The following is a 13733-nucleotide window of genomic DNA, read 5'->3' on the forward strand; positions in this document are numbered from 1 at the left end:
GTTACTTCGAATCGCTAGGTTTTGCGGATCATCAGCAAGGCAAGTAACACTTTGATCATATTCCGTTCATACCCAGTTTTATTGCATTAGATCTATTTCCTCAAACACATTGCATGATTAGGATCTAAATAAACTGTGGGTATTGGTAATTAGTTGAGGTAGTACCTATTACCTGTTTTACTTTATCAAACCCTTGGGAGTTACTTCTACGTTGCTATTATATTGCCATGCTATGCTCGTAGACGTGGATTGGGTTTGAGAGATATTCATGACAGATGTGAGATTGTTAATAATGGTTCAACGTAAGGTGGCAACTAAAACTCACATCTGGGTGGATTGAGGCACCTGGAGAACCCAGTGTTGTCTGTATGTATAAGGTCCGCCACCCAGGCTCAAAGGGATCATAAGATTATTCATGCTAGAAACTTCCGTGTGCAGCCGCAAGCTATTATGGGCTCTAGCATAGCTGAGTAGGTTACAGGATCTCTTGAAGAGGTGGACTAGCAGATGTAGGGGAAAGTAGGTGTACCGGTCCATCCAGAGTAAAGAATGATTGTTTCTGAAAGACTGTGTCTCGGTCATCCGTTTCTCAAACATCATGTAGTGCGAGAATCAAGCGGAGGCGATCGAGTCTTGTGGGGAAAAGTGCGCAAACCTCTGCAGAGTGTACAAACTAATCATGATTAGCCGTGTCCCCGGTTATGGACAACTTGAGTATCTAGTACCTGGATTATCATTTGAATCTCATCACCGTGATACTTATAATTAATTTTGTTGGGTTAATGATGATACTTAATTGGGATTGAGTTGGAGGTACCTTCTCAATGTTTCAACCACCATGATAGTTAAATAAAATTTATTCCTTTGAAGTAGGATAAAATTGGCTTTTCGCAAAACTGTAACCATAGAGCTTTCCACCAGCCATATATGCATGTAGTATAGCATTACTGTTCATTGCTCTCTATGTGTTACATTGCCAGCATATTCTATGTGCTGACCCGTTTTCGGGCTGCAACGTTTCATGTTGCAGACTTTTCAGACGACGAGTAAGGTGCTTTAGGTCGTGGTCTTATACTCAGTGATGCCGCTGGAGTTGATGGACTCACTTATCTTCCAAGTCTTCCGCTGTTATCGTTATTAGATGGCCTTAAGCCATGTTTATCATTCTTAATCTCTTTGGAGATATTCGATGTAATAAGTGTGTGATTGCTACTCTGTTATAAATCCTCCATTTGTACTATGCGTGTCAGCATTACTGATCCAGGGATGACACTGGTGCACAGCAGCACAGGCCATTTGAGGTCTGGTCGCTACAAAGTTGGTATCAGAGCACACGCTGACTGTAGGACACGACCACTAAGCTTAAGCCCTAGAAAACTTCTCTCTTCTCATTTCTGACCCCTCTCCACTTTCTACTCTTTTAGGAATGGTGAATGCAAGGAGCAAGTTCATGCAACCAGATGAAGACACGCCGTTTGGACGACATTTGAAGGAAGTCACCAAGTACTTGAACATAGGAATACCAAGCGTCACCGGAACCTACAACGCCACATTACCTGAAGAGGAGAGCTGGAAGATTCAAGTTATCATTCCAGGAAGGATGTTTAGTGCCATGAGATTGGTTTTCGAAGCACCAACTTGGAGTTTAGGGAAGAGCATGGCCGCACACATCGCCATGGGACGCATTGGAGAAGTCTATCACCAGGAGCTTAAGGATACAATTTACCAAATTTGTGGACGTCGAGACGCGCAATGGGAGATGATCAAGACCAAGAAGGATGGATCAATTGCAGCTTTCATCCAGGAGCAGAACCAACATATTCGACGCCAGGAGAATCAGATGTGCACGGACAAGGAAGAACTGAAGAAGGCATTCACGAAGATCAAGGAACTCCAAGAAGAACTCAAGACTACACGCGAAGATTACTTGGAGGAAATCAACGCACTAGTAGGGAAGATTGACGACCTGGAGAATAAGATTGGAGCATTCGTGGGAAATCCAGTGCCAAAAGCAGAAGTCGACGAATGCACTTGTCCGGATAACTACATCATCATCGACGACACCGACTCGGAACCAAGTGAAGACGAATGGATTGATGAAGCTGGAGCAGACATCATGGAGTCTTCAACAGATCAGAATTTTTAGTAGACCACCATATCAGTAGTAGTTTTCCCCCATTTAATAGTATAATTCAAGCACTTTGTAACGCTAGTTAGATCGATTGTTTTGCCTTGTTTGATTGATTGAGTGATATTGATTGAATTTGTCTCATGAGCATATGGGTAGTGTTTTCTCTCTAGACCTCATTCTATTCTTACCTCTCATCTTTTCTAAACCTATCAGATGCCTCCGAGACGCGACACCGGATTTGTTTTCCCGCCAGAGATCACCCAGTTGATTCAGCAACAGAATGCCCTGATGCAAGTGTTAGTTCAGAACCAAGGCAACAACAACAACAACCCACCGCCACCACCACCTGTTGATCACTTAGCCCGTTTCTTAAGGCTAAACCCGCCGGTGTTTTCCAGTAGCACCGAGCCGATTATAGCAGATGATTGGCTCCGCAAAGTTGGAAGGGAGTTGACCACTGCAGGATGCACACATGCGGAAAGAGTGCGTTTTGCCGCACATCAGCTTGATGGACCCGCAGCATCATGGTGGGAGAATTACACAGCCACGCACCCTATTGACACTGTCACATGGGACCAGTTTCAGCAAGCTTTCCGTACAGCTCATGTTTCAACAGGAGCTATGGCTATGAAGAAGCGTGAGTTTCGCAACCTACGCCAAGGAGGACGCACCGTAGGCCAGTATGTGGAGGATTTCAGTAAGTTAGCACGTTATGCACTAGATGACGTTGCTACAGATGCTGCCAAGCAGGAGAAGTTTTTGGAAGGACTGAATGATGAGCTGAGTATGCAGTTGATGGTAGCAACCTTCAACAACTACCAGGAGCTGGTAGATAGAGCTCTCATGATTGAAGGGAAGCAACAGCAGATTGAAAACCGTAAGAGGAAGTATGGACAAGGGAAGTACAATTCTGGAGCCCAGCAGAAGCCACGATTTACCCCGAAGCCGGGAGGACAGTTTCAGCATACCCATGGAGGAGGTAGTTCGCACAACCATAATGGCTCCAAGAATGGTAATGGGAATGGAGGAGGAAACGGACAGAACCGCACCAACCCATCTACCCCAACCAAGAGAGATCTAAGTCACATTACTTGTTTCAAGTGCCAGAAGACGGGACATTATGCTACTGATTGTCCCGAAGCCCAAAATGGAAATGGCAATGGAAGCTCTGGAAAGAAGCCGAACCCGTTCAACAAAGGACATGTGAACCACGTGAGCGTGGAGGAGGTTGAAGCTCAGCCTGATGCAGTAATAGGTAAGTTTTTGGTTAAGTCATTTACTGCAACCGTTCTTTTCGATACTGGTGCATCGCATTCATACATATCAAGGGGAATCGTAAACAAGTTTAAGATGTCCACCCAAGTTCTCAAAAGCCCCATGTCAGTAACCTCGCCAGGAGCAGAGTATATGGCCACCCAAGGATGTTTTCAGATACCGTTGGCCATTGGTAGGCATGTTTTCCCCTCAGACCTCATTGTTTTGGAATCGCAAGGTTTGGATGTGATTTTGGGAATGGATTGGCTATCGTTGTATGGAGGAAACATCGATTGTGCCAGCAAGACGATTTTGCTTACCACCCCGAAAGGAAAAAGGATCAAGTATGTATCCCGGCATATGCCAAAGAGGACTCAAGTGAATTCCTTATCAGGAGTTGTACAGGAGGAAGTACCAGTGGTGAAGGATTATCCGGATGTATTTCCAGAAGAGTTGCCAGGCATGCCACCGGATAGAGACATTGAGTTCTTGATTGAACTTTTGCCAGGCACAGGGCCAATATCTAAGAGACCGTACAGGATGCCCGCAAAGGATTTGGAGGAAATAAAGAAGCAGATCAAGGAGTTACTGGATAAAGGCTATATTCGCCCAAGTTCGTCACCTTGGGGATCACCAGTACTTCTAGTGGAGAAGAAAGATGGATCACTAAGGATGGTTGTAGATTACCGAGGACTGAATGAAGTGACCATCAAAAACAAGTACCCACTGCCGATGATAAATGATTTGTTTGACCGCTTGCAAGGAGCTAAAGTATTTTCCAAGATCGATCTACGATCAGGATACCATCAGTTAAAGATTCGAGAGCAGGATATACCCAAGACGGCATTTACCACCAGATATGGATTGTATGAGTATACCGTTATGTCATTTGGACTGACTAACGCACCGGCCTATTTCATGAACCTGATGAACAAAGTGTTTATGGAGTTTTTGGATAAGTTCGTCGTGGTGTTCATTGATGATATTTTAATCTTTTCCAAGGATGAAGAAGAGCATGAGGAGCATTTACGATTGGTACTTGAGAAGCTCAGAGAACATCAGTTATATGCCAAGTTCAGCAAGTGTGAATTTTGGCTGAAGGAAGTTGGATTCCTTGGACATGTTATTTCTGGAGAAGTTATAGCAGTAGACCCTGCCAAGGTTGACACAGTGACAAGTTGGGAATCACCCACGACAGTTGGAGAAATCCGGAGTTTTCTTGGACTTGCAGGATACTACCGGAGATTCATCGAGAATTTCTCAAAGATTGCTAAGCCCATGACTGAGCTATTGAAGAAGGACACCAAATTCAATTGGACTGAGGAATGTGAAGCTAGTTTCCAAGAGCTGAAGAAACGATTGGTTACATCACCAGTGTTGATTCTGCCCGATCAACGCAAGGACTATGAAGTTTATTGCGACGCTTCTCGTCGAGGACTTGGAGCAGTGCTTATGCAGGAAGGAAGAGTTGTGTCGTATGCTTCACGACAACTTAAACCCCATGAGAAGAATTATGCTACGCATGATTTGGAATTAGCAGCCGTGGTGCATGCATTGAAGACATGGAGACATTTTCTCATCGGAAACCATTGTGAGGTGTACACGGATCACAAGAGTTTGAAGTACATTTTCACGCAGAAGGAGTTAAACCTCAGACAGAGGAGCTGGTTGGAGCTCATTAAAGATTATGATATGAGATTGCATTATCACCCTGGAAAGGCTAACGTAGTAGCAGACGCGTTGAGCCGCAAGAGTCATGTCAACACCCTCATGACAGGAGAGTTACCTCAGGAGTTAGCCGAGGACCTTCGCGAGCTATGTTTGGAGATAGTCCCAAGAGGCTATTTAGCGACATTGGAGATTCAGTCTACCTTGATGGAAAGGATCAGAGAAGCTCAAAAGTCAGACAAGGAGATTGAAGAGATAAAGGAGAAGATGAGCAAAGGAAAAGCCAAGGGATTTCGTGAGGATGAGCACGATAACTTATGGTTCGAGGACCGCGTATATGTACCAAATGATCCGGAGATCAGGAAGTTGATTTTGCAAGAAGCCCATGATTCACCGTACTCGATTCACCCAGGGAATACCAAGATGTATTTGGATTTGAAGAATACTTTCTGGTGGACCGGAATGAAAAAGGATATTGCGGAGTATGTAGCAGTTTGTGATGTATGTCAGAGAGTGAAGGCAGAGCATCAGAAGCCAGCAGGATTGCTACAGCCATTGTCGATACCCGAATGGAAGTGGGATAAAATAGGCATGGATTTTATCATGGGATTACCCAGGACTCGTTCAGGCTATGACTCGATATGGGTTGTAGTCGATCGTTTGACGAAAGTGGCTCATTTCATTCCAGTGAAGACCACTTACACCAGTGCTAAGTTGGCAAAGATATACATGACCAGGATCGTATGTTTGCATGGAGTTCCGAGGACCATTGTATCAGACAGAGGAACCCAATTTACCTCGAAGTTTTGGAAGTAGTTACATGAAACGTTGGGAACCAGGCTGGAATTTAGTACAGCATTTCACCCACAGACAGATGGACAGACCGAGAGAGTCAACCAGATTTTGGAGGACATGTTGAGAGCGTGTGCACTAGATTATGGATCTAGTTGGGACGACAATTTGCCATATGCGGAGTTTTCGTATAACAACAGTTATCAAACCAGTTTGAAGATGGCCCCTTTCGAAGCATTATACGGAAGGAGGTGTAGAACACCGTTGTTATGGGACGAAGTTGGAGACCGTCAATTGTTTGGACCAGATTTAATTAAGGAGTCTGAACAGAAAGTGAGATTGATTCGCGATAGGCTCAAAGTAGCCCAGTCCAGGCAGAAGAGTTATGCTGATTCTAAACGAAAGGAGACAGTTCACGAAGTCGGAGACAGAGTGTATCTTCGAGTATCACCACTTCGAGGAGTGAAGCGCTTTGGAGTTAAAGGAAAGTTAGCGCCCCGTTTTATCAGACCATACAGAGTGTTGGAACATATGGGAGAAGTTGCCTACACGCTGGAATTGCCCGAAGGATTGTCTGGAGTACATGATGTATTTCACGTTTCGTAGTTGAAGAAGTGCCACGCAGAGATGGCTGAGATACCACTGAGAGACACCGTGCCACTGGAAGCGATTCAGTTGGAAAGTGATTTGACTTATGAGGAGAAACCAGTTAAGATTCTCGAGTATGCCAGCCGAGTTACCCGCAGCAAGGTTATCAAGTTTTGCAAAGTTCAGTGAAGTCACCACACAGAGGATGAAGCCACCTGGGAGCGAGAGGAAGATCTACGGAAAAACCACTCCCACCTGTTTTCTAGCCAACCCGAATCTCGAGGGCGAGATTCATCTTAAGGGGGGTAGGTTTGTAACATTCCAAATTTTCAATTTGGAATGTTATACGTAGACCATCATTGCATATCATGTTTTGTTGCATTTTGACAAATCCTCGATAATCCTAAGCAACTCAAGGACCCTCGGAGAGAGTTGGGGATTTTCTCGAATTTTCAAATTTGATTTTTCAAACGAGGATTGTGGTTTTAATTATTTTTCTCTCCGGAAAAATATTTAATTTTAAATAAACGAGAGGAGAAAATATGAATTCTCCAAAACAATTGAAATACTGGAGGAAAAATGTTAAAATCATTATTTGGAATTTATTTGGATTTTATTTGCAATTTTCATTGCATTAAAAATATTGCATGTTTTCAAAATATTTATTTTTTATTTTAAAAATGTTCACCCTATTCTAGATTTTCTAACTAGATGGGGAAAATTTATTTCATATTTTTCTGATTTCTATTTATTTTTCTAAGAATTATTTTCCGCGGAACTTATTTAAAAAAAAAAACAAAACCGCCCGCGCGCCGACTCGGCCAAAGGCCCAGCCGACGGCCCGCCTCGCGCCTTCCTCTTCCCGCACGGGAGCTCGCCGCCGGAGTCCGTCCCGGGCACGGGAGCCGCCGCCGCCTCGGGTGCCCCCTTGCCCCAGCCGCCGCACACCCCCCTCCTTAAATACCGTCCCCTCTCTTTCCTCACCACGAGCCGCCGCCGGAGCCCCTCATCGCCGCCGCCGCAACACGCCCCGTCGCCGCCGCCGTTTGCCCCGCCGCCCCCGCACCCCGCTGGAGCCCCTCGCCGAAGCCCGCCGTCGAGGTACCGCCGCTGCCCCGATTCCCGTCGTTGCCGGTTTTCTGTAAAAAAAACCCCTTCGTTTAAAAAAAATCCTAGATCGGTTTTTTTTCGGTTTTATTATTTTACGAGCGTTCACCAAACCGTTCGTTTTAACGAACGCGTTCGTCGGTTTTTCTCTGTTAACGAACGTCCGTTATTTAACCGTTCGTCCGTTTTTCTTTTTCGTCGGATTTTCTCGTTATTTTCTCAGATTCGATTTCTGATCGAATCTTCGATTCTGTTTAACTTCTCGCTCGTTTATCGGAATCAGGCGATTCAAGCGCCTAGAGTTTCCTCTCGAAATTCTCTTTCCGTTTAACCTACTCACACAAGTTTTTGCTACAGTAAAATTTGACCTAGATCCAGATTAGCAAACGAAGTTTCTTTCTTTTGTCGTTTGACTTTCGTTGCTTCTTTCGAGTTGATTCTTTTTGCAAACCGGAGTTCTTAAGTTGAACTTTCTGGTTGGATCTTTCATTCGAGTTTTACCTGTGCATTAGATGAGTACTGATTGTATGCTTGTTTGTTTGCGATAGAGTACCCGGAGTGTGCCGCTTGTTACTTCGAATCGCTAGGTTTTGCGGATCATCAGCAAGGCAAGTAACACTTTGATCATATTCCGTTCATACCCAGTTTTATTGCATTAGATCTATTTCCTCAAACACATTGCATGATTAGGATCTAAATAAACTGTGGGTATTGGTAAGTAGTTGAGGTAGTACCTATTACCTGTTTTACTTTATCAAACCCTTGGGAGTTACTTCTACGTTGCTATTATATTGCCATGCTATGCTCGTAGACGTGGATTGGGTTTGAGAGATATTCATGACAGATGTGAGATTGTTAATAATGGTTCAACGTAAGGTGGCAACTAAAACTCACATCTGGGTGGATTGAGGCACCTGGAGAACCCAGTGTTGTCTGTATGTATAAGGTCCGCCACCCAGGCTCAAAGGGATCATAAGATTATTCATGCTAGAAACTTCCGTGTGCAGCCGCAAGCTATTATGGGCTCTAGCATAGCTGAGTAGGTTACAGGATCTCTTGAAGAGGTGGACTAGCAGATGTAGGGGAAAGTAGGTGTACCGGTCCATCCAGAGTAAAGAGTGATTGTTTCTGAAAGACTGTGTCTCGGTCATCCGTTTCTCAAACATCATGTAGTGCGAGAATCAAGCGGAGGCGATCGAGTCTTGTGGGGAAAAGTGCGCAAACCTCTGCAGAGTGTACAAACTAATCATGATTAGCCGTGTCCCCGGTTATGGACAACTTGAGTATCTAGTACCTGGATTATCATTTGAATCTCATCACCGTGATACTTATAATTAATTTTGTTGGGTTAATGATGATACTTAATTGGGATTGAGTTGGAGGTACCTTCTCAATGTTTCAACCACCATGATAGTTAAATAAAATTTATTTCTTTGAAGTAGGATAAAATTGGCTTTTCGCAAAACTGTAACCATAGAGCTTTCCACCAGCCATATATGCATGTAGTATAGCATTACTGTTCATTGCTCTCTATGTGTTACATTGCCAGCATATTCTATGTGCTGACCCGTTTTCGGGCTGCAACGTTTCATGTTGCAGACTTTTCAGACGACGAGTAAGGTGCTTTAGGTCGTGGTCTTATACTCAGTGATGCCGCTGGAGTTGATGGACTCACTTATCTTCCAAGTCTTCCGCTGTTATCGTTATTAGATGGCCTTAAGCCATGTTTATCATTCTTAATCTCTTTGGAGATATTCGATGTAACAAGTGTGTGATTGCTACTCTGTTATAAATCCTCCATTTGTACTGTGCGTGTCAGCATTACTGATCCAGGGATGACACTGGTGCACAGCAGCACAGGCCATTTGAGGTCTGGTCGCTACATCAGCAGGGCGGTCACAGAGTCTTCGGGAAGGGGCGCCGGACACCAGATTAACACCGCTTTATTTATCCAGTCCTGTATAGGGACGGATTGTTCAGTATCTTGTCAAGAGATGCTTGAATGGAAGGTGTTCGGAGATTGAATACTTACCGAAGTGTTTGGATGATTGCAGTCAAGGCCAACATCTTCAGTGGTGTCCGGCCATTGCTCTCGCTCCCCGAAATATAATTTCCACATTCCTTCGTGCGTAGCACCGAAGAAGTGCTGAAGAGTCCGCCGCCCTTCTGGATTAAACTCCCACATACAGAGAGGCCGCTGCTGACATGGCAGGGTCCGGCGGACTAGCATTACTTGAACGACGTTCACAAGATCGATGCCCTTTTCGGAAAGGCTCCGAATGCGACTTTGCAGAGTCTGCACTTCATTGACGGATCCCAATCCAATCCCTTATTGATCCATGAAGCAAGCTGAATCAGAGGGCCGGGTCGGAACGCAGACGTACCCGCCCACTTGGAGCCCCGCGGCTCGTTGATATAAAACCACCCCTGCTGCCACATGCCGGAAGACTCAGCGAAGGATCCTTCAAACCAAACCGCGTCGACAAGCTTGCCTATTACGACGCTGCCGCACTCTGCCTGCTCCTCCTCTGCCACCCGCGGCCTCACGTCAAAAGTCTTGAGCCACAAACCAAAGTGCGGAGGAGTCCGGAGGAAGGCCTCACACGTGACGATGAATGTCGAAATAAGAAGAACAGAGTCTGGGGCCAGATCGTGAAAATCTAGCCCATAGTAGAACATGAGCCCCTGGACGAAGGGGTTAAGCGTGAACCCTAACCCATGGAGGAAGTGGGACACAAATACTACCCTCTCACCAGATTTGGGGGTGGGAATAACCTGCCCCTCGGCGGGAAGCCGATGAAGGATTTCTGGGATCAGATACCTCGCCACGCGGAGCTTCGCAATATCCTCCTCCGTGACAGAAGAGGCCACCCACCGGCCTGAACGGCTGGACCCGGACATGATTGGGGCTGGTGGTGATTGGAACCCGAGGGCTGGAACTCGAGATGGCTGGGGTTGGGGAAGAAGCAAGCGCAAAAGAGAAAAGACAAGTCTGGGTCCCTATATAAAGGCCCAGAATATTGAGCGTCCCCTCTTGGGTCTCGAAACTTACCTATCCTCAAATAGTTGTACCTAGGGGACGGTTGGTTTACCCACGCCTACATTATTGAAAATCCCGTGAATAAGGGACACGATCCCTGCTTTGACAAGACGTGCCGATAAAACCGCGTCCCGAGACGTGGGGCGAGGGGCTAGCCAACGATTGGAAATAATAACCGGGCAGGCATAATGCAATGTAATGAACAGTTGTCAGCAGGTCGGACCTGTGGAATATTGTGTTCTCTGCAATTACATACACGGGTCCGGATATACTTACTACATTCGAAGACTATTCCAGAGTTCGGAAGGAGGGAACCCGCCTTGCAATGCCGAAGACAAATCAGCACGTCGGACTCCTCGTCATTGAAGCCACGTTCAGGGGCTACTGAGGGAGTCCTGGACTAAGGGGTCCTCGGGCGTCCGACTGTTATTCGCTGGGCCGGACTGATGGGCTGTGAAGACATGAAGGCCGAAGATTGTACCCGTGTCCGGATTGAACTCTACTTGGCGTGGAAGGCAAGCTTGGCAACCAATTATAAAGATTTTTCCTTATGTAACCGACTCCATGTAACCCTAGATCTCTCCGGTGTCTATATAAACCGGAGAGCGTAGTCCGGATACAGATACTCATTACCATATTCATATAGGCTAGACTTCTAGGGTTTAGCCATTATGATATCATGGTAGATCAACTCTTGTAACACTCATATTCATCAAGATCAATCAAGCAGGAAGTAGGGCATTACCTCCATAGAGAGGGCCCGAACCTGGGTAAACATCGTGTCCCCCGTCTCCTGTTACCATCGATCCTAGACGCACAGTTCGGGTCCCCCTACCCGAGATCCGCCGGTTTTGACACCGACACATCCCAACAAGCGCCATCGTTTAACGCCCCTAGCTAGGCATAAAAACAAGAATAGATCTAGGTGTTGCCATAGTAATGATAGGGCAAATCGCGAAAACTCATATCATATTCCCTACGTTCAGCAGCAAGTTTTCTTTGTGGCAGGCAAAAGTAATCAAAAGGGCTAAATTTAATGGGACAAAAGTCCCGAAGATCAAGCTCGGGAGGTATTGGTTCCTCCTTTGGTCCCTCATATTGCACAACCAATTCATCGTTATAAGCATTCTTTTGGCAAAAAGTCATGAGCCTTTGTTCAAGAGAAAAACCTAACCCATTGTTCTGAATAGCAAAATTATCATTAAGTTCAGAAATCTTATCAACTAGAATATCTGTATGAACCGTTTTTCTAAGGTTTTCATTATAAGCAACATGATCTAAAGATCGTAAACGCATTATGTCTTCTTGATTAAAAAGAATTGCTTCTATGGGAGGACGGCCAGCATCCACTCTATAATGCACAAAAATTTCATTGGCCTCTTTTATTATAAATCTGAACTCATGTGCTAAAAAGATAGTAGCTGCTCGCTTAACAGAAGAATGCTCTATATTAGAAAATTCTAGAAAAATCCTTTGTATGCAAGGATGCATGTGGACAAATTGTCTTTCAAGTTCAACTACGAGCAAAGATATAGCATCCGCAAGACTTCTAGTTCTATGAAGAATAGACCCACCCATAGTGGGCAAAGCACCGGCACAAGTAAAGAAATCTTGAATAACTCCTTTTCCAATAATATTACCACTACCAATCCGAAACTTTTTATTGTGTAAAATAATAGAGTTCTTCATGAGGATTATCAAAAGCATCAAAGTTTCCCCATCATTACTACTATCTTTTTCAACGATAACCTTCCCAGTTCCAGACATGACGACAACAAACCACACGAAGAATGAACACACAAGAGGCAAGTGGAAAGAGACGAACAAAAGAGAGGCGAAGAAAAGGCAAAGGTTTTTGAAAATCATTTTAGAGGTAGGGGAGAGGAAAACGAGAGCGAATGGCAAATAATGTAATGCGAGGGAGAAGAGTTTAATGGGTACTTGGTATGTCTTGACTTGATCGTAGATCTCCCCAGCAACAGCGCCAGAAATCCTTCTTTCTACCTCTTGAGCATGCGTTGGTTTTCCCTTGAAGAGGAAAGGGTGATGCTGCAAAGTAGCATAAGTATTTCCCTCAGTTTTTGAGAACCAAGGTATCAATCCAGTAGGAGACAACACACAAGTCACCTAGTACCTGCACAAATAATCAAGAACCTTGCAACCAACGCGATAAAGGGGTTGTCAATCCTTTCACGTTCACTTGCAAAAGTAAGATCTAATAAAGATAATAAAGTAAACATTTTTGGTATTTTTGTTGTATAGATTGGAATGTAAAGATTGCAAAATAAACGGTGACAGAAATTTGCAAGTTGACGAAAAACTAATATGATGTAAAATAGACCCGGGGGCCATAGGTTTCACTAGTGGCTTCTCTCATGATAGCATGTATTACGGTGGGTGAACAAATTACTGTCGAGCAATTGATAGAAAAGCGCATAGTTATGAGAATATCTAGGCAATGATCATGAATATAGGCATCACGTCCGTGTCAAGTAGACTGAAACGATTCTGCATCTACTACTATTACTCCACACATCGACCACTATCCAGCATGCATCTAGATTATTAAGTCCATAAGAATAGAGTAATGCATTAAGCAAGATGACATGATGTAGAGGGATAAACTCAAGCAATATGATATAAACCCCATCTTTTTATCCTCGATGGCAACAATACAATACGTGCCTTGCCGCCCCTACTGTCACCGGGAAAGGACACCGCAAGATTGAACCCAAAGCTAAGCACTTCTCCCATTGCAAGAAAGATCAATCTAGTAGGCCAAACTGAACCGATAATTCGAAGAGACTTGCAAAGATATCAAATCATGCATATAAGAATTTAGAGAAGAACCAAATAATATTCATAGATAAACTTGATCATAAATCCACAATTCATCGGAACTCGGCAAACACACCGTAAAAGAGTATCACATCGAATAGATCTCCAAGAACATCGAGGAGAACTTTGTATTGAGAATCAAAGAGAGAGAAGAAGCCATCTAGCTAATAACTATGGACCCGAAGGTCTGTGGTAAACTACTCACGCTTCATCGGAGAGGCTATGGTGTTGTTGTAGGAGCCCTCCGTGATCAAATCCCCCGTCGGAAGATCGCCGGAAAAGGCCCCAAGATGGCATCTCATGGGTACAGAAGGT

Source organism: Triticum aestivum, chromosome 6D (assembly GCF_018294505.1).
Source record: "Triticum aestivum cultivar Chinese Spring chromosome 6D, IWGSC CS RefSeq v2.1, whole genome shotgun sequence".
NCBI classification, from domain to species: Eukaryota; Viridiplantae; Streptophyta; class Magnoliopsida; order Poales; family Poaceae; genus Triticum; species Triticum aestivum.